General features: G+C 37.6%; 1 non-coding gene across 1 annotated transcript; it reads left to right on the forward strand.

The window, feature by feature from the left end:
- Nucleotides 1–10,953: 10,953 nt before the first annotated feature.
- LOC111756263 (small nucleolar RNA SNORA2/SNORA34 family) lies at nt 10,954–11,090 on the forward strand. Its single transcript, XR_002790741.1, has one exon. It is a non-coding gene; the product is annotated as a small nucleolar RNA SNORA2/SNORA34 family (small nucleolar RNA).
- The last annotated feature ends 425 nt before the right edge of the window (nt 11,091–11,515 follow it).

An 11,515-nucleotide genomic window follows, 5' to 3' on the forward strand; every position in this document is an offset into this window, starting at 1 on the left:
GCTTTTCTTTTTTTAACAACACTATATTTATCAAAAACAGGCATTCTGTTGAACTGTGTCTCTTCCCCAAAAAATATATTAAAGTCATAGCTCCTGATACCTCAGAAAGTCACCTTATTTGGGAATAGGGTAATCGCAGATATAATTAATTAAGATGAGATAATAAAGTTATGCAGAAGAGAGTCCACCTTCCCCCATCCCACTCATCCGAGGGATATGTTCCAAGCCACTGGTGGATGCTCAAAACTGTGGATAGAACTAAAAACAGAAAAAAGAATATATATGTATACTTTCATCTTTTCACTTAAAGGAAGCACTTTGCAGCTTATTTTTGCATGTCCAAATTGTCAGCATTGCTATGCTAGAGCTTTGGGGCCCTTTTTAAATAAAATAAGGGTCATGTGACCCTTATATCTGCAATCACCCTATTTCCAAATAAGGTGACTTCTTTCTGAGGTACCAGGAGCTATGACTTTAATGTATTTTGGGAGGAATAGACACAATTCAACAGAACTGCCAGTTTTTAATAAATATAGTGTTGTAAATAAAAGCTCAAACACAAGCACTTCCATACCAGGACGGCTGGTCTGGTAACTGAGACAGCTTCTAAGCGACCACCAGGCAGCCGGATGAGGTAAACAACCTACAGATCTGGGATGATGCCTGTCCCAGGTGAGCTGGAGCAGGCAGCTTGCAAGGGCACAAATTTCATCACACTATTCAAGCACACACATTTTAAAACTAATGGTCTGTCTAAAATTCTCTTTCTAATATTTCTGGACCAAAGTAGACTGCAGATAACTGATACCTTGAAAAGCAAAATCATAGATAAAGGAAGGGAATGGAGGCCCTCACTCCAAAATGTCAGGTGTCCTTCTGCAAAGTGGAAAAGAGACACAGAAACAGCAGTAAGTCACATCCACAACATGGAGACATCAGGTCCCATGGGTGAAGAGTCACCCAAATGCCTAGCATGAAACCCTTCAGTTTGTTTCCTTTAGTTTGGATTCAAAGAACAAAAATTTTTAAAAAACAGTTTTGTTATTTATTATTGGCCTTACATTAAATCTACCTTTTTAACCTAAAGTTTCACTAACTATCCACTGGGCCACACCTAAAGGGACTATGAAATAAATCACAGTTGCTGACCCCACAAAAAGCAAAACCAACTGCTGAATATAGCACCTTTCACAGAGTGAGTGTGCAGGGCTTATTTGAAGAGTATTTCTTCAAGTTAAAGAAACTTGGGTGTAGACATACGGCTCCAGCCCACATAGTACTATAGCTAGTTGGGTTTTAATTGTATTACTGTACAAAACTATTCCCAGGCAAGCAAAGCATTATACAAATCACTATAAGTAGAAATTCTGTATATTATAAAAACATAATATAGCTATACAATAGATTACCTTATTGAATAAAAAAAACTGAACTGGGAATATTATCTAAAATTAGTCACTTTGTGGTTGCTGCTTTTTTTTCTGATTTTTTTTAAACTAGGCGGGCAGCAATTATACATTTTTAAAAGGCTGCATCTCCTTTTGAAAGGAAGAAATCACATACTGGCTTGCAGAATTACATTTCCTGCTTGCAGCTTTTTCTCTGTGCCTCCATTCCTCAGGACAAACTCCAGGCTCATCCCTTCAAGGAGTCCAGTACAGTACCAGTCACCTTATTATCTCTTTCTAAACATCAGCTATCCAATCATGGTCATAAAATAAAGACTAACACATACGGAGTTATCACATTGGGGCACATTTACATTTTAATGAGGGTAACTCACCTATTCAGCACTTAGGATGACTCTTCCACATCCAGCACCATGTGTCCGCTTAGGCCCTGAGTGATAAAGCCCTGATGCCAGCACAGTGACATAAAGCTGAGCATCCACAGAGCTTCTCCTCTGGGCTCTGATCCCATAGTCTAACTGCTCCACAGTTCTGACCTCCCACACACAACTGGTTCCTCCTCCACAATTCTCCTTCTCAGTAAGTAAATTGTCCTTTTAGGCACTCAGGTCAAGACAAAGTGATAGTCGTGTGTTCTCTTGACATAGCTTCCATGACTAACCTAGCAGACAAGTTACCTGTTCTGCCTCCAAAATATCTCTCTCTGTCTCCTGGTCTTAACTGCTACCATCTCGCTTCAAGTCAGGAAATATGCTCCCAGCCAGTCTTTCATCCCCTGCTCGTCCTCCTCACTCTCTTGTCTACATGGCAGCCAGAACTACCACTTCAGCACATCAAAGATCGTGGTATTGTCCTCAAGTGACTTCCCACTATACGGAGGACATTAAGTCTGAATTTCTTGTTTTGACCTCCAGGCCCAAATGGCCTGACTCTAAATCTTCTCTGACATCACCTTGCCTTCCTTGTCCCTGTGAATTCTCTTCCAACCATACCATTTGTCTTTGTGTTCTCTGAATACACCAATGTTGTCCTGTCTTGGGCCCTTATACTTTTTACTCCCTTTGACTAGAAAGATTTTACCTGGGCTGCCACATGTCTGGTGTCTTTGGATCATTTAAGAATAATCCAAGTATCACATGCCCAGAGAAGTTTCTCCTAATGGAAGTCTCCCCACCCACTATGCTCTACCAAAGTACCCTTTCAAGTGCTTCATCGCTCTTGCCACTTGCTTGTTTATCCATCTTTTCAGGTGCCCTGCCCACCAGCAGACACCTACCAGAATGCAAGCACTACACATATGAAGCTCTTGCCAATTGTCTCATTCCTGCATCCCAGTTTATACTAAACACACAGAACGTGTCTAATAAACATTGAGTGCAGATTTGAGCTGGCACCTTTCAAATTATACCTACTTCTGCGGCCTTTCCCTTCACAGCGGAGCTCAGCCACTCTTACATGGAAGACAGACTTAAACAATAGCTTCCAAGTGCAGGTAGTTTTAAACTACAAGGAAAGACAATATGCTAGATGTAGTTCCCAGAAATAGATCGGAAGCATGACATGAAAGGGTGATTCGAGTCACTATTCTGGATACAGAAGGAAAGAAAAACAATCTTCAGGTCCTTACTCCATTTAAGAGAAACATCGAGAACATCCAGGTACTTCTCTGGATACTTCAAAAAGAAAAGTTTGGGAAATAATCCTCAGAAAGGTTTGAGCCCATAGTAACATTATTTATTACAAAGCCTAGAAAAAAACTTTGCAGATCAACAGGCCCAAATACACCAACCCAGGCCATGATTCATTTCACTACATGAGAGCTACATGAGGCTGCAAAGGCTAATTTAGGGTGAGTAGCTTCAAAAGTGAAATTCACCCAAAGACAGCAACGAAAAGTGTCTATCTTCAAGGGTAAATAAAAACTGAAGAGGATGCAAAATGATCCTCTGTGCTTACATGCATCAAAGTCACCTATTAACTTGCACAAATTGATGGTTGTTTGGTTATCACAATGTAAAAAGAAATGCTCAAGGTGACACAAAGGCAAACAAAGAAACTCAGAAATTCTGTAGGTAATTCTGCTAGGAATTACACTAGGAAACTCCCCAGTGTAATTCTGCTTTGGTCTAAATAGGAAGGTGGAAAATGGCCCCAAAGATGATCACCAAGACCAAGGACAACAAAGGTGACTTGTCCAGTAAAGTGGGCCACATACAACAACCCCTTGCACAGTGCTATCCACTGAGTGCTTGGAGAGGGGCCCACACTAAGATTTCTGGGAGCCACTGAAACCTGAGTGGCAGACATTTATAAACAGCCTTAAACCAGCTGAGGAGGTTATTCAACTTTCAAATATATGAAACAAGATTCTCCACCAAGGCTATTAAAAATTATAGATATACAAGTGGATCTGATCAGGATACAAAGTGTGGTTAAGTATATCCTTGGGCTCGTTAGGGTCACCATGGAATGAATTGGGATTGAGAACAATCCTAGGCCAAATTGCAGTCTGCTGCTTATTAATTATGTGACTTTGACAAGAAAGAAATAAAAGCAATAAGGATAGGAAAGGAAGAAGTAAAACTCATTATTCACAGACAATGTGATACCCTACATAGAAGACCTCAAATATTTCACCGAAAGACTTCTAGATTTAATAACCGAATTCAACAACATAACTAGATACAAAGTCAACACTCAAAAATCAATAGCATTCCTGTATACAAACAACAAATTCACTGAGAGGGAAATTAGGAAAGCACATCTTCACAGTAACATCCAAAAAATGAAATACTAAGGAAGCAATCTAACAAAGGAAGTAAAAGATCTATACATTGAAAATTACAATACTCTAAAAACATTAAATTTAAGAGGGTCTCAGAAAATGGAAAGATATTCTTTCTTCTTGAATAGGAATAAATAACATTGTGAAAATGGTCATACTCCCAAAACAGATTTAATGCAGTCTGGATCCAAATACAATTAGCATACCTTACAGATCTAGAGAAAACATTCCTAAAATTCATCTGGAACCAGAAGAGACCTAGAATAACAAAGTCTATCCAAGGCAACAAAGAGAAGGCAAGAAGCATCACAATCTCTGACTTGAAATTATACTACAAAGCTACTGTGATAAAATCATGATATGGCAAAAAAAAAAAAAACAGACCTAAGGATCAGTAGATGCAGACACAACTACAAACACACTCAGTCACTCTGCCTGATAAATGGATCAAACGTGTTCACTAATAGAAAGATAGCCTCTAATAAATAGGCTGGAAAAACTGGCTTTCCACATGCTGAAGATTAAAACTAGACCCATGTCTATTACCATGCACTACACTAAAGCCAAAATGGATCTAAAATATAAATATTAAAACTGAAACGCTAAATCTATTGGAAGAGAAAGTAGGTAGAAATCTTGAAGACATAGGGGTAGGCAGAGAGTTTGTGAACAAAACCAAGCTGCATGGAAAATACTTCAAAGAATCAAACAACTGGGGCTGGGAATTTAGCTCAGTGGCATAAGCACCTGCTTTGCAAGCACCTAGTAGTGAGTTCAATAACCTGGTACCAAAAAAAAGAATCAGCAACTGGGATCTCATCTGATTAAAAAGTTTTTGTACTTCAAAAGAATTCACCAACAGAGTGAAGAGAAAACCCACAAATTGGGAAAAAATTTTAGCCAACTATCCCTCAGACAAAGAACTTCTATCTAGAACATGTAAAGAACTATTTAAAAAGTAGGCCCCCAAAATTCAAAGACCCAATTCAAAAATGGGCATTCAAGGTGAATGCACAATTCTCAAATAAACAAATACAAATGGAAAATAAATATATTAAAAAATATTCAACATCACTGGTCATTCAAGAGATGCAAATTAAAACAATGCTGAGATTCTATCTTACCCCAGAAAGATTGGTTATCATAAAAAAATCATCTAATAACAAATGCTGGTGGGGCAAAAAGAAATCCTTCTCCATTGTTGGTGGGAGTGTAGATTGGTACAACCACTGTGGAAATCAATGTGGAGATTCCTCAAAAAACTAAGACTAGAGGTCCCATTTGACCCAGCTCTTCCCCTTCTGGGTATTTTCCCAGAAGAACTGAAAATATCACCCCCCAGTGATATATGCATACTCATGTTTATAGCTGCACAATTTGTAGTAGCTAAATCTTGGAAACAACCCAAATGCCTATCAGTTGAGGAATGGATAAAAAACGTGATATTTTTATACAATAGAGTACTACTCATCTCTAAAGAAAGATAAACTCGAGGCTTTTGCAGGTAAATATATGGAACTAGATACCATACTCATAAGTGAAATAAATCAGCCTTCCATGTGTAAACATCATATTGTCTCCCTAGTGTAAGAATCTGGGAGAGTAAATGGGATCCAAAAGGTATAAAAGATATTGTGAAAGGGAAAGAAACTGCTCAAAAGGAAAGAACAATTGGGATGTGGGAAAGGAAAAAAGAAGGAAGGGGCTCAGCAAGAAGATTATACACCACGACCAAGTGGGATTCTCAGGAATGCTGGGATGGTTCAACACACATAAACCAGCCAGGCGTGGTGGCTCATGCCTGCAATCCCAACAGTCAGGAGTCTGAAACAGGAGGACCATTGTGAGTTCGAAACCAGCCTAGGCAACAAAGTGAGCTCAAGGCCAGCCCCTGAACTGCATAGAGAGACCCTGTCTCAAAAAGACAAAAAAAAAACATAAATCAATAAATATAGTTCACCATATTAATAGAACCAAAAATAAGAATTACAAGATAATTTCTATAGATGCAGAAAAATCTTTTGATAAGGTCCAACACTCATTCATGATAAGAACCTTACGGAGAATCGTAATAGATAAGATAAAGGCCATCTATAACAAACCAGCAGCCAGCATCATGTCAAATGGCCAAAAACTGAAAATCTTTACCCTAAAATCAGGCACAAGACAAAGATGTCCAGTATCACCACTCCTATTCAACATAGTGCTGGAAATACTAGCCAGAAAAATTAGACAAGAAAGAGAAATAAAATGAGTAAGGATAGAAAAAGAAGAAGTTAAATTTATCATCATTTGCAGATGACATATATAGAAGACCCCCAAAACTTTGTTGAAAGACTCCTAGGTATAATAAATAAATTCAGTAATATAGCTGGACACAAAGCCAACACTGAAAAATCAATAGCATTCCTATATACTAACAACAAAATCACAGAAAGAGAAATAAGAGAAGCCACACCCTCCACAATAGCATCCAAAAAAATGAAACACTTAGGAATCAATATAACAAAAGAAGTAAAAGATTTATTCAGGGAAAATTATAATACCTTGAAAAAAGAAATCGAAGAGGACCTCAGAAAATGGAAAGACATCCCTTGTTCATGGATAGGAAAAATAAATGTGAAAATGGCCATTGTCCCAAAATTGTTATGCAGATTTAATGCAATCCCAATCAAAATACCACTAGTATACCTCATAGATCTAGAGAAATCACTTCTAAAATTCATCTGGAACCAGAAGAGACCTAGAATAGCAAAGACAGTTCTAAGCAACAAAAGCAATATAGGAGGCATCACAATCTCTGACTTAAAGTTATACTACAAAGCTACTGTAATAAAATCAACATGGTACTGGAATAAAAACAGACCACAAGATCAATGGAACAGATTAGAAGATACAACTACAACTACAAACACACTCAGCCACCTTATCTTTGATAAAGGGGCCAAACACATTCACCAGAAGAAAGATAATCTTTAATAAATGGTGCTGGAAAAAATAGGTCTCCATACACTGAAAACTAAAACTAGACCCATGCCTATCACCATGTACTAAATTAAAATCTAAATGGATCAAAGATCTGAATATTAAAACAGAAACACTAAATCTATTGGAAGACAAATTATGTAAAAACCTGGAAGACATAGAGGTAGATAGACATCTCATGAACAAGAATCAAACTGCACAAGAAATGCTTCCCAGAATCAATAACTGGGATCATGTCTTGTTAAAGAGTTTCTGCATGTCGAAAGAAACCTCCAGCATAGTAAAAAGAAAACCCACAAATTGGGAAAAAATCTTAGTGAGCTGTCCCTCAAAGAAAGGACTTTTATCTAGAACATATAAAGAATTTTTAAAAATCAGACCCCCAAAATTCAAAGATCCAGTCCAAAAATGGGTATCTGAGATGAATACACAGTTCTCAAATGAAGAAATACAAATGGCAAATAAATACATGAAAAAATGTTCATCATTACTCATTAGAGAAATGCAAATTAAAACCACACTGAGATTCCATCTCACTCCTGAAAGAATGGCCAGGATCAAGAAAACTACCAACAACAAATTCTGGAGAGGCTGTGGGGAAAAAGGAACTCTCCTGCACTGCTTGTGGGAGTATAGACTGATGCAACCACTGTGGAGTTCAGTCTGGAGATTCCTAAGACATCTGGAATTGGAGGTCCCATTCGACCCAGGTATTCCACTTCTGAGCATATTCCCAGAAGAACTGAAAACATCATACCACAATGATATATGTGCACCCATGTTTATAGCAGCACAATTTGTAATAGCCAGATCTTGGAAACAACCTAAGTGTCCATCAACTGAGAAATGGATAATAAAAAAAGTATGATATTTTTATATAATAGAGTACTACTCAGCAATAAAGAATGATCACATTGAGATATTTATAAATAAATGGATGCATTTGAGACCATACTCATAAGTAAAATAAATCAAACTCACATACGTAAATACAATATAGTCTTCCTACTGTAAGAAATGGTAAGAGTACATAAGATTTTATGGTAATCATGGTTTCCCATTATATTGCTTTGAAGTCTATAATGTTTTCATTCATTGGTTGGAATGGTTTTATTCTGTTTTGATTGATTTTATTAAGTGTGATGGTATGAGCAGCTACTTTGAGGAAAACAAGACATTATAACAGCCATTGCTAATTTGCTATCATCTTGCTTTGAGTCCTACCATACTTTTGTTCTTCTGTTTCCATTGGTTCTATCCTGTTGTGACTTATTAGATTTTAATATGTGTGATAGTATAAACAAAATTTTTAAGGAAAATGAGATATTATAGCAACTATTGTTTATTTTTTGTTATTTGGGTTTGAATGTCCTATAATACTTTCACTCTCTTGGATGGTTTTATACTATATTGTTATGTTTGACATTATTGTGTGTGAAGGTATGCTCAACTATTTTCAAGAAAAGAGACATTATGGTAGCTACTGTTGATACCCCGTTGTCTTCTGTGAAGTGCTGTGTTGCTTGCATTGTTCTGTTCTGATTTGCTTTGTTCTGCTCTCTTTTGTTTTATTCTCTTTAAAATAAAAAAAGAAGGAAGGGGGAATATATATATATATATATATATATATACATACATACATGCACGCACACACACAAGATAGCTAGGATAATTGTATTACTCATTCTGTCAGTTCACTGAAAGGAACAGTGCTTATTGTTTGCTCAATTTTGCATGCCTATATCTGGTAATCTGAGCAACTATTTTGAAGACAACAATATATAATATAATAACCATTGTTAATTTCCTATTGTCTTTTGAAATTCTGTGTTGTTGATATCGGTTTTTTTTTAATTCTCTTTCAAACAAAAAAGAAAAAGAAAATTAAATTGTGTGGCTTTGGAAAGTTCCTAAATAGCATCATACCACTAATTGTTTATCCCAAAATTGATGACAGTGACACTGGCACCATGGAATAGAGTAAGGATTCTAAAGTTATATATGTAGCCAGGGATGTAGCTCAGTGGCACAAGCACCTGCCTGGCAAGCACAAGGTCCTGCATTCAATTCCCAGTGCCAAAAAAAAAGAATAAAGCCATATATGTAATGTAAGGCAGCACATAGCAGTGGCACGGCAAGTAACAGTTCTTTCTTTTTCTTCGTGGAGATCAGAGCTGGGCCCATCGTTAAATGATCTGGAAGAAGCTAGCAATGGACACTCTGTGGTGCCCCATACACCAAGCTCACAGATAAAATGATCTCCTAGCACCACAGAAAGAGAAGAAAAGAATCAGATTCTGTCTAAAGAAGGCACACTTAAGCCATGAGTGTTTGCTAGGTGGACTCTCCAGGGGACCTGGGCACTTGCTGTGACCAGCCTGCTCCAGAGGCCATGACAAGGCCCAGCCAGGCTGCAGTTCTGTGAAACAGCCGTATGTCTTATTCTAAAGGCTTTCTCTGCAGCAAGCAGGACTCAATCCTGGCACATGGGAACTCACCTTATCTGTATTTTGCAAATAAGAAACTGAGGCAGAAAGGTCACGTGGCTTGCGTCTGCACCTACTCTCTGCCCAATTTGATTCTCTGACCACCGCTCTTCGCTTGTTTTCTAGAACCTGCTTTAATAATGAATATTTCTAGAGTGGGCCACAGCTTTAAAAAATTTGTCCAAGTTGGTAAATAGGTATCCTTAAAAATTTAATGCTTACACATTTGACCTGGAAATCTTTTTCAGAAATATACAAAAATAATCACTCACGTCTGCACATGCAAAAAATTCTGTATGACAATACTTTGTTGCAGCTCTGTTTCAAAAACTAAAAATTTGGACGTTAGCTCAAATGTTGAATAACACAAAATTGGTTAAATAATACATGGGGCACCTGCACAACTGGGGTTCCTTGGAAACATGAAAAAGAATGTGGAGACTGCTATGCACAGACCTGGAAAGGTCTCAGGATATATGAAATGAAAGAATCCAGAGAACATACAGGCTGGATAATGGTCTTGTTCTTAGAAAAATAAGTAAATTATAATTGTATTACATGTTATAGTAGAAGAGAAATAAAATCTCAAAAAGTAAAAAGCTAAACAAGTCCCAGTGTTATTTCTAGAAGTTTTGCTTCTTGTCGCTTATTTCTTTTATACTTTATTTTTATAATAATAAGCATTTATGAACTTTTAAATTAGAAAAAATAAAGAAATGTATCGGTATCTTGTTCTGCATTTTCTCTCACTTGGTCCAAGCTGATGGCCCTATGAGACTGTAAAACGGGAGAAACAGGTTCAGAGGGAAGACAAGTGACTTGGTTAGCGTCACCAGCTGTGAAAGGATCACATTGGTAATCTGTTCCAAGGTATATGACATAATCTGTGCTTCCATCTACTCTGACCCTAAATGAAACTTCTAATGATAGCAGCAGACCACTTTTGTACAAGGTCACAATGCATCTTTCCCTGGAAAAGTGCTTAAGAGTCCTGTGGTTAGACCTCAAGAAAGATGTAAAAAGGTTGGAGGAGATTCAGTAAGAATAAACTGAAACAGTCAGTGAATGGTGTGACTTCTGTACAGTGAACAGATAGAGGGAGCTTGGATTTTAAAACTGACTATGTTCAAAAACCACAAAAGAAACAGATGCATAGATCAGTAAACTGTTTTCTAAGTTCCTGGACTCTGATATGTGAGGACATGATTTAAGTTTGAAAATAACTACCTTTGCGTTCAATACAAGATAAATATTATCTATAAAAATCATTGCTTCAAAGTTGATCCAACTGGCCCTGAATCAAGGCCAGCAGCTTCTTGACGCTGTTGGTTTCAAGCAGGAGCCTAAAAAGATGTCTTTCTGTGGTCTGTTGGCCATTTCAGAACTTGATCAGTGAAATTTTCAATTCATTAGAAAGAAACTGCTTGAAGCAAACCCCCCACACCACCCCACCCCATTGAGCTGTAAGTATGGCAGGCTGCTTCGGCCCAGGACGGAGCCTTTGGTATGTACTGGGACCTGCACTATGCTGGGACCTGAAGCACTGGGAAACAAAGTAACCCCTCCCTCCCTGCCTGTTTTGTTTTGTTGAACTTCAATATACATGAACGTATGGACAGCTATTTTGAAGAGAACGAGAGACTATGACAGCCATTAGTGACTTCCCTATTGTCTGGTTTTAAAGACCTAAAGCACCTTCCTCATTCTGTTCTCTGTATGCGAAGACATGGACAACTATTTGGAAGAAAACAAAGAGACAATATGATAGATAGTGAAGATCTCAGGTCATCTAGCTTTGAAATTTATATATCTTACATGGCTTTCTTATGTCCTATTTTGTTCTGCTTTGT

The sequence above is a fragment of the Cavia porcellus genome, unplaced genomic scaffold (genome assembly GCF_034190915.1).
Source record: "Cavia porcellus strain 051 isolate PalLab524CR breed Dunkin Hartley unplaced genomic scaffold, mCavPor4.1 scaffold_2, whole genome shotgun sequence".
NCBI classification, from domain to species: domain Eukaryota; kingdom Metazoa; phylum Chordata; class Mammalia; order Rodentia; family Caviidae; genus Cavia; species Cavia porcellus.